This window comes from Tamandua tetradactyla, chromosome 17, assembly GCF_023851605.1.
Source record: "Tamandua tetradactyla isolate mTamTet1 chromosome 17, mTamTet1.pri, whole genome shotgun sequence".
Classification (NCBI taxonomy): domain Eukaryota; kingdom Metazoa; phylum Chordata; class Mammalia; order Pilosa; family Myrmecophagidae; genus Tamandua; species Tamandua tetradactyla.
In genome coordinates, this window is record NC_135343.1 from 21,948,247 (window position 1) to 21,964,583 (window position 16,337).

A 16,337-nucleotide genomic window follows, 5' to 3' on the forward strand; every position below is an offset into this window, starting at 1 on the left:
GATCCCAATAATTGGATCTTGTTATTTGCCCATTTTGGTACAGGCACTGAATAAGCTAACTTCAGCCCCATCTGTATTCTTTAGTACTCTGTTCTTCTGTGAGTGTGTGTGTGGGTGCATACTTTTAACCCCCTTCTCTTTACCATTATTTCTACTAATAATGAAGCTAGTTACTCACGCAATTGTGCTTGCATGAATTTTCTCTAATCCCTTTGAGTTAGAGAGAAAGCAGAAATACCAAATCCTTAGCAGTTAGAATTCATGAAAGTGTTCGAAATAAAACTACAATATCTTCTCCTCCCTCAAAAAATATATTATCTAACTTGACCAGCTTCAGCACTGCACTACTTCTGGATTTTTTTCTTCAAGAATGGATATTCTTGATGTTGATAATACTCTTCTTACAATGAAAAGACAATCACTGATACATCATCTCAAGGCATATCTTTCAGAGTGCAACCAAAAGGCACATGCTCCCTTCAGTATATAATATCCTAATAATTACAGAGAATCAGTGAGTCATGCATCTAATGGAAAGAGCATAGGGAGTAGTTATTTTTAAAATTGTTATTTATATAAAATAAAAAAAGATAATGACATTGAGAGCTGTTCTTTTGCAAACATTGGACTAAGAACCATTACACACAGGATTTTTCTATTTAGTTTATGTTTTTAACTGCAAGGAAGGAATTTCCATTTGTTGATTGTATTTTGTACCTCCTACTGCATTTGCCAAATATATCCAACAATAAAGGGATAGAGAGAAGGTTGGGATGTTCCTTTAGATAAAGTGGTCAAGAAGCACCTCACCAGCAAGGTCACTTCAGAACAGAGACCAAAATAAAATCAGGGAGCAAATTTTGTGAATAAGGGAGAACTCCAACAGTCTGGAAGTATTCCTAACAAGTGCAAAGGCCCTGAGGCAGAAACAGGGCTTGCTGTGTGAGGGGTGGAAAGGAAGCCGCTATGACCAGAACACAGTGAGCTCAGAGGTGAGCAATCGAAAAAAAGATAGAGGAGAAAGTTGAGGTCGGAGCAATGAACCATATATGGTCTTGAAGTTAAGAAGTTTGCATTTTGTTCTAAATGAGCAGAGAAAATGTTGGACTATTTTGAACAGAGGAGTAAAATGATTAGAATTATATATTTTAAGAAACACCCTGGCTTCTTTGGAGAGAATTGATTAGAGGGGCACAAAAGTAAAAGAGTAAAGGTTAGTTAGAAAGCTTTTGCAATAGTTCAGTTGAGATAATAATAGTTAAGTATAGGGGAGGTATGCAAAATAATTAGATCCTGATTATATTTCCAAGAGAGAACAGACACGTTTAGTTTCTAAATTAGATTGGAATTTTGAGAGAAAGGAAGGAATTGCCTAACAAAGAGGAGTAAATGTTAATTCTAAGATTTTTGGTTTTGATCTACTGAGGGAATGGAAATTCCATTTAAGGAAATAGAGACTGCTCTGAAAAAAAGCAGAGGGAAAGTTAAAACTCTAATTTTGATTGGTTGAATTTGAGATGACTATTATGAATCCAAGTGTAAAGACTATAAGACTGAATTTCATGGGGAAGATCGGAGCTAAAGATATTAAAAGCAATTGGGTTTGGTAAGTACATAGGGTGAAAATAGATATAAAAGGGAAAATTTGAGAACTGGGCCCTGGGCACCTGTGATATTGAGAGATTAAGAGGATTGGACTGACTCATCAAAGGAGACTGAGAAAGAATAATGAGAACATAGGAGGAAAAACAAAGAGAATTTTGTTCTGGCAGTTAGACAAAAGAAGTATTTCAAGAAGTAGTGATCAATCATGGCCTTTGTCATTATGAGATCAAATCAGATGAGAATTAAGAATAAGCCAGTGGATTTGGCAATGTGGAGTTCATTGATAACAATAACAGGAGAAGATTTAGAGAATTAGTGGGAACAAATCTTGATTTGCTTAGTTCTTGAGTTGGTTCAAGTGAGAAATAAAGAAGAAAAAATAGAAGCTATTAGTTTAGACAATTCTTTTCAGGAAGGGGAGAAGAAAAATGGAGTGGTATGTGAAGATGTACAGTCAAGAGAATTTATTTAAATAGGGAATATTACAGCATATTTATATGTGATGGGTATGATCGATTAGGGATAGAAAAAAAACAAATCATACAGGAGGGAAAGGAACAGTTTCTGAAAGAGACAACCAAGCCAAGAGTGATGACTGTGATTGGTCTATTGCTGTGGAGTCAAATAAGGAATAATTTGAAGAAATGAGTAATTTGAGAAGCTAACATAGTAATGTTGATGGATTGGAGGTCTCAGTGGAAGAACAAAGAGAGGAATGACTGCAGAATTGTTCATCTGACTGTGGGATGCATGAAATGGAAATTATAAAGGGTATGCAGTTAGTGCAAATGACAATATCTTTGGTATGATCATGAAAATGCATAGCTGAAATGGGCTAATAGACAAGATAAATGGAAGTGAGGAGATCTAGGATATGGGGAGGATCATTTTGTGGATATTGAAATCACCAAATACAATGGTAGAAGTGATGGTGGAGGAGAAAAAGGGTTAAACAGGAAATAAAGTCACTATTGAAGGAAATGGAATTACCAGGAGGACAGGAGATGAGTGCAACAAAGAAGGTTAGGAGGATATTGTCTGATTATATGCACTGCAGAGGAGTTGGTATATGAGAGAAGCAGGAGAAGAAATTGTCTGGAAACAGCAGTGAAAAGCAAGAGAACTGCCCCTCAACATCCAGTTCTAGTGGCATATGGATTGAGCAAGTACAGCCGCATTTGAGAACACTACAAGGGCAAGGTGAACCCTCTCAAAGAGCCTGATTCTAATAAGAGAAAGAAGATAAAGAAAATCTTAAAAGAAAGTTGAGGATACAGATGGTTTTCTTAATGACGACCTTAGGTTCTTGAGAAAGGATTTGGAGTGTCAAGTTTGGATGTAAGACCTGGTCAGAGTAAAGGTTGTATGAAGGTTCAGGTTTTGGGTATTGAAGGATGACCCTTAAATCTTGTGCTTTCAGAGTTGAGGGAGGTAAACAGCATTGGAAAATATGATGGGATTATTCCTGATTATCTTTTGGAGAGAGGTAGATAATTGGTTCAATCATATGCACTCAATAGGTGATTGGTTTTAGGCGTTTTTATGTGCTGTGACAGGAAGGGCTGGGAGGACTGCACAGGACAGAGTAGTTGTCTTTCTAGGGGTAAGGCAGCATAGGAAGGGATGATTTGAAAGATAGCCCTCTCCTTTAGTGTGTCTTTGACATAACTATTTTCTCATAATCAATATGACCTCAGCTCATTAAATTTTAAAATTAATATACATCCCAAACAAAAGTGTTCTAAATAAAATGACACCGAAGATACTGAATACTTTCCAAATGTCAAATTAATGAAAAACTAAATTCTTTATGCCTGTTTACTTCTAATTCCAGTTTGGCTGAAGGAGTAATAGATGTCCTTCACATTCGTATTTTCCCTTGGTCTCTTTCTAAGAGGATGACAGTTTCAAAGGAAGCCACTTGAAAGAATTAGGTATCAAAACGAAAGTGAAAGTCATTTGACATTTATGAAGCATTTTAGGAGATTTTGATTCACTTTCTCTCTTCCCCTTCCCCTTCCTTCTTTACTTTTACTTTTTCTTTTGAAGAGGGCAGGGAGTTTTAGATTTTCTGACTTTGAAATCTTGTCCTGAGTCTTTAATGCTATTCTGCCCTTTGTTTCCAGTGCTAGAAATTTCAGTTAAGTATCTAACAAATTAAAAGCTGCTGATTCCAGTTTAAAATTAATCGTTTTTACCAAAAATCATCACAAACAGAAGAACTGAGAACTAGGAAATTGATGACTAAACAGAAGATTTTGAACAATCAGGACTTTTAATCATTTTGGAAGAACACTCATGTCCCTAAAGCACCTCCAATGATTTTAATTTTGATGTTCTCAGGGAACAGATGTTTGCCACAGAGCACTATATCTGCAAGCTTTTACTGAGGATACACCACGAGGTATTTAGACAGTCATTACTGTTTTTTTTTTCTTATACAAAGAAATAAATTTAAAATTTAGACACAAAAGAAAGACTTTTTCTTGTCTTTCTTATTGTTTTGGTATAAAATAGGTTTGTCTCTATAAGGGATTTGAACTCTTGTTAAAGACTTGCTGCCCCTTAAGGAGAATAGTTTGGTTATATTATTTCTCCCCTCCCCCCACTCTGATTATAGAAGAACTATATGTGCTTTGAATAAAATTTAGGACACACTGAAAAATTAAGAGATGTACATGCATAAATTGGCATTTAAATTTTTTTATTTTAGTAATATAAATGCAACTTAAAATTTCCCTTTTGTAACCACATACAATATATAATTTAGGGGTGTTAACTGCATTCAGTGTTGTGCTACCATCAGCACCACCATACCAAAATGTTTCCAGTACCCTAAACAGAAACTCTGTACCAATTAAGCATTGACTCTCCATTCTCTACCCTACCCCAGCTGCTGGTAAACTCTAATCTAGTTTCTGACTCTATGAATTTACATATTTTAATTATTTCCTATCCGTGAGATCATACAATATTTGTCCTTTTGTGTCTATGTTATTTCACTCAACATGATGTCTTAAAGTTTCATCCATGTTGTCACATGTACCAAGAGTTCATTTTTAATGACTAAATAATATTCCATAATGTGTGTGTGTGTGTGTGTGTGTGTGTGTGTGTGTGTGTGCAATATTTTGCTTTTCCATTCATCTGTTTGTGGACACTTGGGTTGCTTCTATCTTTTTGGCTATTATTAATGAGTTTATTATGAACATTGGTGTGCAAATATATGAGTTCCTGATTTCAAATTTGGGGTATATACTTAGAAGTGAATTGCCATGGCATGTGGTAATTCTATACTTAACTCTGTGAGGAACCATCAAACTGTTTTCTGCAGCAGTTGCACCATTTTACATTCCCACCAATAATGAATGAGTGTTTCTGTTTTTTGACATCTGCTCCAACACTTTATTTTCCATATTTTTCAATAGTACCCATTCTAATGGCTACAAAATGGTATCCCATTGTGGTTTTAATTTGTATTTCCCTAACGGTTAATCTTGTTGAGCATTTTTTATGTGCTTATTGGTCATTTATATGTCTCCTTTGAAGAATATCTGTTAATATGTGTTGCCCATTTTCTAATCAAATTGCTTGCCTGTTTGGTGTTGAGTTGTAGGATTTCTTTACATAGTCTCGTCATTAAACCCTTATAGATATGTGGTTTCAAATATTTTCTTCCATTCGGTAGGATCTCTTTTTACTTTCATGAAGATGTCCTTTGATGCACAAAGTTTTAAATTTTGGTGGAGTCCCATTTACCTATTTTTTCTTTTGTTGTTCATGTATTATGTTTATCATCTAGGAAATGATTGCATAAGATGCTGAAAGATGCTTTCCTATGTTTTCTTCTAGGAGTTTTATAGTTTTGGTGCTTATGTTTAAGGCTTTGATCTGTTTTAAGTTAATTTTTGCATATGGTATCATGTACCATGATGGTGTACCATCATTCTTTTGCATATGTATATCCAGTTTTCCCAGCACAATGTTGAAGATGCTATTCTTTTCCCACTAATTGGACTTTGTACCCTTGGCAAAAACCACGTGGCCCTAGTTGTGAGGATGTATTTCTGAAATCTTGATCCAATTCCATTGGTCTATATATATGTCCATGTGCCTGTACCATGCTGTCTTGATTACTGTAGCTTTGTAATACATTTTAAAATTGGGAAATCTGAGTCCTCCAATTTCATTCTTTTTCAAGATTGTTTTGGATATTTGAGACCTCTTACCCTTCTGTATAAATTTGATGATTTACTTTTCCAATTCTATGAAGAAGACTCAACTTTTAATTAGGATTTCATTGACTCTGTAATTTGCTTTGAGTAGAATTGAGATCTTAACAGTATTGAGTCTTCATTCCTTAAAAATGGAAAATTCTTCCAATTACTAGGTTGCTTTATTTCTTTTAGTAGTATTTTGTAGTGTTCCATGTACATGTCCTTTATATTATTGAGTAAATTTATTCCTAGGTATTTGATTTTGTGTAATCAGAAATTTTTTTCTTTATTTCCTCTTCAGATTCTTCATGACTAGTGTATAGAAATACCAATGTTTTTGCATGTTGATATTGTGCCCTGCCATTTTGCTAAATTCATTTATTAGGTGTTCTGGATTTTTCACACTTTTCCACATATGGGATTATGTCATCTGCACATAAGGAAACTTGTACTTCTTTATTTCTGATTTGTACAGATTTTATTATTTTTTATTGCCTATTTCCTCTTGGTAAAACTTTCAGTACGATGCTGAATAATACTGGTGACAGTGGGCATCTTTGTCTTCTTTCTGATCTTAGAGGGAAAGCTCTCAGTCATTCACCATTGAGTATAAGCATAGCTGTGAGTTTTTTGTATATGCTTTTTACCATGTTGAGGAAGTTTCCTTCTATTTCTAGTTTTCTAAATGTGTTTTTTTGTTTTTTGTTTTTATCAAAGAAGGGATGCTGGATTTTGTCAATATAGCTTTCCTGCATCCACTGAAATGATCATGTGATTTTATTCCTTTATTTCATTAATGTGGTGTATTACAATTGATTTTCTTATGTTGAACCACCTTGCATAAATCCACTTCTTTATGATATATAGTTTTTTAAATTGCTATTGGATTATATTTGCTAGTTTTTTGTTGATGACTATAGCACCTACAGGTGCTGTATAATACAGGTTATTATTGGTCTGTAAGTTTCTTTTCTTGAGGTATTTTTTTTTCTGGCTTTAGTGTCAAAGTGATGTTTGCATCATAGAATAAGTTAGGAAGTTTTTGCTTCTCTTCAAATTTTTGGAAGAGTTTGAGCAGGATTCATATTAATTCTTCTTGGAATGTTTGGAAAAATTTACCACTGAAGTCATCTGTTCTTGGGTTTTATTTTTATGGGAGGTATTTTTATTTTCAATTCAATGTCTTTTCCTGTTACTGGTCAGTTGAAATCTTATATTTCTTCCTGAGTCAGTTAGGTAGTTTTTGTGTTTCTAAGGATTTGTCTATTTCATCTAGCTTATCTAATTTGATTGTTTGTACAGTTATTCACATGATGCTTTTACAATCTTTTTTATTTTTGTGTGGTTAATGGTAATGTCCACACTTTCATTATTGATTTTAGTTATTTGTGCCCTCCCTCTTTTTTCCATTGTGAGTTGAGCTAATCAGTTTTATTGATCTTTTCAAAGAACCAACTTTAGGTTTCATTGAGTATCTTTTAAAAAATATTTCATTTCTCTCTGCTGTAGTTTTATTATTCTTTTCTTTCTGCTTGCTTGGATTTAGTTTACTATTCTTTTTTTCTAGTTGTTCCAGTTCTGAGGTTAGGTCTCTGATTTGAGAATTTTCATCTTTTTTATGTAGGAATTTAGAGCTCTACATTTCCTTTTCAGCCCTAACTTTGCTTCATCCCCAAAGTTTTGGTAAGTTGCATTTTCAATTTCATTTGCCATAAGATACTTCCTAATTTGCCTTGTGATTTCTTCTTTGAATGATTAGTTGTTAACAGTGTGTTACTTCCATTCTACATATAGTGAATTTTCGATTTCTCCCCCTGTTATTGGTTACTAGCTTCATCCACTGGGGTCAGAGGTTCAGTGGACTTCTTGAATGCACATATTCAGATCTTTTGTTAAATTTGGGAATTTTTTTTTCATCATTTCTCTCACTATTCCTTCTGCCTGTTTCTCTCTTTCTTCTCTCTGGGATTTCCAATGCATATATTGGCATGCTTAATGATGAACACAGTCTTTGAGGCTCTGTTCACATTTTTCATTCATTTTACTTTCTTATTCTGAGTCAGAATCATTTCACTTATCTTGTCTTTGAGTTCACTGATTCTCTTCTGCCAGCTCCAGGCTATTGTTGAAATTTCTGGGGAATTTTTCATTTCAGTTATTGTAGTCTGCTGTAGTATTTCTGATTCATTCCTTCTTAAAATTTCTATTTCTTTATCGAGATTCTTATATTATATATTCCTCATTTTCCTGATCATTGTTAGTTCTTTCTCCATCATTTCCATTATCTCATTGAGCATTTTGAGGATCATTTTTTAAAAAAATTTTGTCTGGTATGTCCAAAGTCTGGTATTCTTCATTGATGGTTTCTAAATTTTTTTCCTTGTTTATTTTGCTGAGCCATCATTTCCTGTTTCTTTGTTTGATTTGCAATATTTAATTGCATATTCTACACTTTACTGTTCTAATGTGTTAATTCTGGGATTTATTCCTTTAGTATTCTGTTCCTTGAGTTTGTACCCAGATAGTGATATGACAGAGATTCCCTTGTCTGCTAGGATTTATTAATAACAACAACAAAAATTCATGCAAGAAATGCCTATAATAGTCTTTGCAAATAGGCCCTTTTTTGGCTGGTATTCATAGTTTAGCCCTTCTATTAAGATGGCCACTCCAAGGTGAATATGAAGTGCAGGACCCTCTTTATCTTTTCTGAAACTGCATCTTGTCTTAGTCGTGCACTTATTTTTGGCCTTAGTAATTCCCCAGTTCATAGGAATCTAACTGTCTGCTTTGCAGCATATAAAGTATCACCTCAGGCCACCAACCTGGCTGCTGTCTTGTGTCTTGAAGCTTGTAATGTTTTGCCTCTGGCTGCTTGTACCAAATTGTTTCATATATTGCTTTAGCTGTCCACAAGCTGCTTCCTCATGCAAGACAAGTTCTGGGAAAGTGAGCCAGCAATGACTATCCCGGTTGAGTCCTTTAGGCTGCCACTTGATGAACTGACACCAACATACATTCACAGTAGTATGAGTATAGCAGTTATTCTACTTAACTACCAAACAGAGCGAGGGACCCAAAATGGGAGTACAGTCCAGCTCCATGCCATATGTGGGAGGAATAGGAAGGGGCCAACAAGTATACCACAGTCTTCTCCTATCCTTTTAAAGTTGCATTTTGTTGATTGTGCACTCACCAAATTACTGCAACCCTTTAAGTCTTTTTCATAGTTTTCGGGAGGATAGCTCTTGGAGTTTTTGATGGTTGTTCAAAAATTCTGTGAGGCAGCAACCTGGAGTGTCTTATGCCACCATCCTGGTCTACCAGAAGTCTCAATTTGTATTTTTTTTAAACTAGCTTATTTTCATTTACTTTGTGATGATTCTAGAAATGAAAATACAATCCTCTCTGTCTGTTCATGTGTGTATATTGAATGTTTCCTCATTCCTCTCAACAAGTCTAACCTGAAATTTATTATTCACTTCTATAGAATATTCATGATTATATTCTTCTCGATTCATAACATGCTATTTTTACAGCCTATATAAGTCCCTTGATTAGTTCTTATTAGCTTTTTTATGTATATCTTTATATTATTTTCCCTTCTTCTCTCATTCTACATCCTCAACATGAGTGTTTACTGTTCAGTATATTCATTCCCAAGTTTCGATGCTTATTTGCATATGTGTGTAAATATGCCATTGATTTATATATGTTTGTTTCAGATTCACTTATACTTGTGATATACCTCATTCTGTTCCTTACTCTCTTGCATGTAACAAGGCTTTGGGAATTCGTTTACTATAGGAACACCTAGTTATTTTTTCTATGACTTCTGTGTAGTATTGCATATTAGAGATCTATCACATTTTACCTATCCTGTTCCCTATAAAGACTCCCAGGTGAGCTCCCTATCTTTGTGATAAATGCTTTCTATGTTTCTTTGAGCTTCTATATGGGAGTTCCTCTGAAGTGTTTATGCCCTAGAGTAGAACCCCAGGGTTTTAGGGAATACACATACATAGTTCCACTAAGTACTGCTAAGTATGCTCCAAAATGTTTATACCAATTATATCCACATCAGCTCTGACAGTATGTCCCTATTAATTATTACCTATTTATAACAGCATTACAATTGTACATTATTTCATTATAAAGGCTTTAATTTTGCTATCAAAGCTCTGGGAATTTTTAGTATGATTCTGGACCTACATAAGAAAGGATACCACATATCCAATTAAGGGTTAATGTCCACATACCAATTAAGGTTTAATATCCTAAATGTATAAAGAAATCCTTTAACTTAACAACAAAAAGGAAAATAACTCAATTAAAACATGGGCATAAGGCTTATATAGACATTCATAATACCATAAGCACCTGAAAAGATGTTCAACATCATAAGCCACCAGGGAAATGCAAATCAAAACCACAGTAAGATACCATTTCACACCCATTAGAATGGCTGCTATTTTAAAAATGGTAAACAACAAATGTTGAAAAGATGTGGAGAGACAGGAACACTCATTAATTGCTGGTGACAATGTAAAACGATGCAGCCACTATGGAAGACATTTTGGTGTTTCCTTAGAAAGCTAAGTATAGAATTACCATATGACCAACCAGGTATATATCCACAGAAATTGAAAGCAGCGTTATTCACAATTGCCAAAATATGGAAGCAACCCATCTGTTTATAAACATGCGTGTATGCATGCACACACACACACACACTAGAATATTATTCAGACATAAAAAGGAATGAAATCCTGATACCTGTGGCAAGATGGATAAATCTTGAAGAAATTTTATTGAGTTAATTAAGCCAGTCACAACCAGACAAATATTGTATGACATCACTGATTTGAAATAATTACAATAAGCTAACTCATAGAGTCAAAACCTTGAAAATAGATTTCTAGGGCCTGAGATGGGGTTAGGAAATGGGAAGGTAAGGCTTAAAATATACAGGGTTTCTATTTGGAATGCTGCAAATGATTTGGTAATGGATTGTGGTGATGGTAGCACAACATTGTGAGTGTATTTAACTGCAGTGAAATATATATATGAATTTGATTAAAAGAGGGGATGCTAGGTTGTATCTATGGCAGCAGAATAATTTTTAAAAAAAAAATCCATGGAACTCCATTACACAGTGAACCCTAAGTTCAACCATAGTCTGTAATCAATAGTACAATTATAAAAATGTACTATCTTTAATTGTAACAAATTGATTCACACCAGTGCAAGGTGTTAATAATAAATTGGCATATGGGAATCTTGTATTTTTTGCTTAAATGTTCTTTAGACTCAACTCACAACTTCTCTAATAAAGAAAAAATATATTTTAAAAAAGCTGTCAGATCTCATGAAGTCCTGGCTGGCTCCTCCCCCACCCCTCACCTGCTAGGCACAGAGCCAGCCTGTGCTAAGTGTACATCCATGATCTTGGTAATGGAGAGAGTTAAGCAGCCCTCCTGTGCACAGTGAGTGTGTTTATTTCTGCCTCAATCTGTCTGATGGTGGTCTGAGGGACTCTCCATCCCATGCCCTGTATATAGAAGACAGCTCACCAAGATCTCCTATAGAATGTTGTGGTAGAGCAGTCAAGTTGTGCAGCCTGCGGCAAGGGATTGCTGGCTGTAGGAGATACAGTACAGTGCCTTGATCATGAGGGATTGTTTCCTAAGGTAGAGGGGAGTTTGGAACTAAGTAAATTGTGCCAAGATAAGACACATGTGCAGAAAAGATCAGGGAGGCACCTATGCTTTGGCCTGGAGCTATTCTTTAAACTTATCGTATGGATAAGCCCTGAAAGACAGCACTTGCACAGACCAATTTTCAATGACTGGTAAAGAGGTTCTCTTTTTTCCTCCTTTGCTTTCTTTTTTTCCCTTCTTTCTTTTTTGGTAGCTCTCAGTATTCCAGGAGAGCTGTGTCATGACACCACCTAGATATAAGTTTAAGGAACAATCATCTCAGGGTCTAAATTACAATGATAAGCACAAATTAAAATGTAAAAATATTTAGGTTTCAACAAAACACTTAAAGAAACAGGAAACATGGAGATGATTATAGCATCAGAAACCATCAATGAGGAGGACCCGACCTGGGATGCACCAGACAAAGGCTCTTTAAATACAGTCCCAAATATGCTCAAAGAACTAGAGGAAATCATGAACACAAAAAAAATAGCAGTCAAGTCTTGGAAATTATGAAAAAGAACCAAACAGAGCTGAAGACCACAGTACCAGAAATTAAAAATTCTCGAATGGAGTCCAACAACAGATTGCTGCTCGCAGAAGAAAGAATCAGAGAACTGGAAGATCAGATCATTGAAATCATTCAATCTAAGGGGAAAAAAAAAGGAAGGAATGTGAAAAGAGCCTGGAAAGTATGGAAGGAATCAATTACAAGCCTCAATTCCATACTGTGGGACACCATCACGTGTACCAATATATGCATTGTGAGAGTCCCAGAAGGAGAAGAAAGAGAATATTCAAAGAAATATTGGCTGAAAACTTTCCATATTTAAGAAAAGATATGAATATACACATCCAAGGCATTCAGCAAACTCCAAAGAGGATAACCCCAAATAGACTCATACCATAGCACATTATAATCAAACTGTCAAATGCCAAGAATAAAGAGAGGATTCTCAAAGCCGTAAGAGAAGCAACACATCATGTACAAAGGAGCTTCAGTAAGATCAGGTGTTAATTTCTCATAGGAAATCATTGAGGGAAGAACACAGTGGGATGGCATAATTTCTAAAAGCAAAAACTGACAGTCAAGAATTCTATGTCCACCAAAACTTTCTTTCAAAAATGAGGAAGAGAATAGGACATTCCCAGATAAACAAAAGCTGAGGAAGTTCATCAGCACTAGACTGGCCCCATAAGAGATATTAAAAAGAGTTTTTCAGGGAGAAAAGGAAAGAACAAAAGACAGTAGATCAAAGCCATATGAAGAAGTAAAGATCTCTGGTGAGGGTAACAGTAATTATAACTATTTTTTACTTCTCACAGGATCTAAAAGGCAAATACATAAAATGTAATGGTAAATCAGTGGCTTTAGACTCATAGTGTAATTTGTGATTTGTGACAAGAATTACAACATGAGGGGGAATGGAGGAGTATAGGACTATATTTTGTGTATACTATTAAAATTACTGGTATTAAAGCAAATGAGATTGTTACAGCTTGAGGTTGTTAGATTTAAATTCTTTGGTAACCACAAAGAAAATATCAGAGAATATGCAAGCTCATAGAGATATAAATTAGATTGCATGTTGCTAATGGTGGGAGCAGGAGGAATGGGGAGTTAATGCATAGTGGGTGTAGGGTTTCTGTTCGGGGAGATGGGAAAGTTTTAGTAATGGAAGATGGTAAGCATTTGGCTACATGTGAATGTGGTTACATGCACTGAATGGTATGCTTGGGTGTGGCTGAGATGGAAAAGTATTTTTGTGTCTATGTTTCTACAACTAAAAGAGAAAAAGAAACAAAGAATGCTAAAGGGATAATGGTAATTAACTGCAGTACATGATTCTGGATGGGATCTAGTAGGGGAGGAGAAAAGGCTCAAACTACAATATTGGGACATATAAAATAATTGGAATAAAGTGTATAAGCTTTATATCAATATTAAATTTCTTGAATTTGATCATTGCACTTAAGGTGGTTACATGAGATCACATCCTTGCTCCTGGAAAATGTACATGGATGTATTAAATGTTCAAAGAACTTGATGTATAAAACCTATACTCAAGTATTCAGACAGTGGATGGATGGGTGGGTGGATGGATGGATGGATGGATGGATGGATAGATAGATAGATAGATAGATAGATAGATAGATAGATAGATAGATAGATAGATAGAATAATATGGCAAATGTGGCAAAATGTAAAATTAGTAGATCTGAGTATCTGGGAGGGGAGGTAGGGGTATGCTGGGGTTCTCTGTATGGGGTTGGTATTATTTTTATAACTGTCCTCTAAGTTTGAAAGTATCCCAAAATAAAATGTTAAAAAAGGAAATAGTTTAGAATGGAAAATAATAGAAAATATCAGATCACATTGCATGTGTTATGCAAATTTTTATTTATGAAATATGTTTCAATAATCTATGCATGTGTGTACTTGATTACAATTGTAAAGCTGATTTTTTTTAGTGTAGGTCACAAAGTTTTAAAACCACTGTATCAAAGGATCAAAGATCTTATGAAAGTCTACTAACTGGAGGTTAGATGAACTTTATTTATATACTTATAATTAAGAGATCAGTCATTTAAACTTTATCAGCTTCTGATTTTATAAAAGAGTTTATAGACCCTATTCTTTGCCATATATAACATTTTCTATTAATACAATGATTCCTCCACTCAGGATAATTAAAGTAAAATATTAATTAGTTAGCTAAAAGTTTCACTTTGAGAAGAACTTTCTGTTGATTGATTTATTGTCAAGAAAGAGTGCGCAAAATGACTGTCATCTATTGCAAATTTGTATTTACCCACTTTATTGATTAGACAGAAGGATTTTTTCAGTTTGTCCACAAAGGCAAGAACTTATTTTTCATCTTTATCCATAATACCCCCCATATTGTCTGCCATTTAGTAAGTAATAATAAATAATAATTGAATGGCAGACCCCATTCAGTCAGCCCGTTGACTAAAAACAGTGCTAAAATATGTTCTGAACTACTTAAATATTTTTTTTTATAATCTGTTTTATACATCATTTAGCTTAGATTTCATTTCAAACTTAGCCAGGAGGTCTGAACAAATGAGGTTTCAGTCTGCATCTTATGCATCAAACATACCAAGAGTGCACAAAATACCCAACACAGAGAAAATGTGGCTACATAGTGCAGACTGACCCAAGACACAAATGGAACGCAGGGTGCAACCAATACACGTTTATTCATCTGACTCTTTATTTGACAGGTGAGTTTGAGAACAAATGCTCTTAGGAATTCTAATCTAATTTTACATTTCCACCAGAGGATGCTATGATAGATAAAATAAAGGTTTATACATTTGAATACACTTGAAATTTATAGCTGGGTTTAATAAACAGAAGTTATAACCAACCTTTACCAATAACTACAAATATTGTCCTAAAATTAAAAACAAAAACAATAAATCATCAAGATGAGTGACTTGGTTCCCAAATAAGCTCCATGATCGTGAGCCTTTTGCTTAAGCCAAGTAATTAACTTTTTCTTAATTGCACAGAGAAAACGTTAAGTAGGAGTAGTATAATTTTCTCTGCTTTACAGTGGGTAAGAAGATATTTCCACTGCTAATTTAGCTGAAATTGGGAGATGTGAGTCCAAAATCCCTGACCCCTAATTAGAAATGAATGTAGCTGACCCAGTTTATGTAGAAGCTGCTTACCATGCAGCTCTCAATGAGATTGGGAAAGATACAATAACATAACTGAACAGTATCAAAGGAACATTTGATGTTAAGATAAAACCAGAGCTTTATTATCTGTCAAGAAAAAAGAAACATGCGAAATTGACCTTTTTCAGACTTAAAATACTTAGGTGAAAATGTGTCTTGCTACCTATTCATAGCTGCATAATCCATATTTTATTTTAGTTTATTATCTTATAACTGTTCTTAAGAGATAAGGGAAGGACATGTAAGCAAATAGTAGTTTTGCATGGATTTCTTTAAATTACAGGAAATTGAAAAGGAGACGTTAAAAGGCTGAGATAAACATTAAAGTCTTACGAGATGGAAGGGCTGAGCAATAAGACCATAGTTGAGTCACAGAGCTGTATCTAAAATTTCGCTAACCTGAACTTCTATAGTGGGGCCACAGCCCCAATTTGCAGAGCAGATGTTGGGGGAACAAAGGAAAAGTATAAAGAAAGAAGCCAGTCCCCAACTTGATCCTATTTCAGTAAACAAATTTATGTTTGTGTCTGCTCCCTGTTCTATTACCTGCAATCCAGAAGAAGCAGGCAATGAGATTTAAGACTAGGAAAGATCAAGTTCAAGGACAGTGTTAAGCTAAACATCACAATGGCTATATTTAGGGTTTCTTTGTCTAAAGTAAGAAAGTCAGGGCTTGGACCTACCTAGAAGCTGAATTGTCAAGAGTCTGAGGTTAAATTAACTGGCTAAATTATCTCCTTTCTCTAACTTAGGGAGGAAAAAGCTTTTTCATTGGCATGTTTTTCTTACACCTATGTTTGGGGTATGAAATGAAGCCCAACATCTTTAACCCAAGGAATGCAAAGGGTTTGAGACATGAGATAATAGTAAGAAAGAACAATGATCTACCTTTTGGCTCTGCTCCTTGCTCTGACTGGAATCTGGGTTCTTGGTCAGATATTATCTTCATCCCAGTAGAGATCCAGATATTCTCTCTGTATCTTTCTTGCAACACTGCTAGCAGCTTTAGAATCTGCTTTCCCCTGAGACTATACTCTATATTTTATGCCCGGGAAGGGAACAATTTCCAGTATTGTCATGTGAGGACTGATAATTATATATAAAC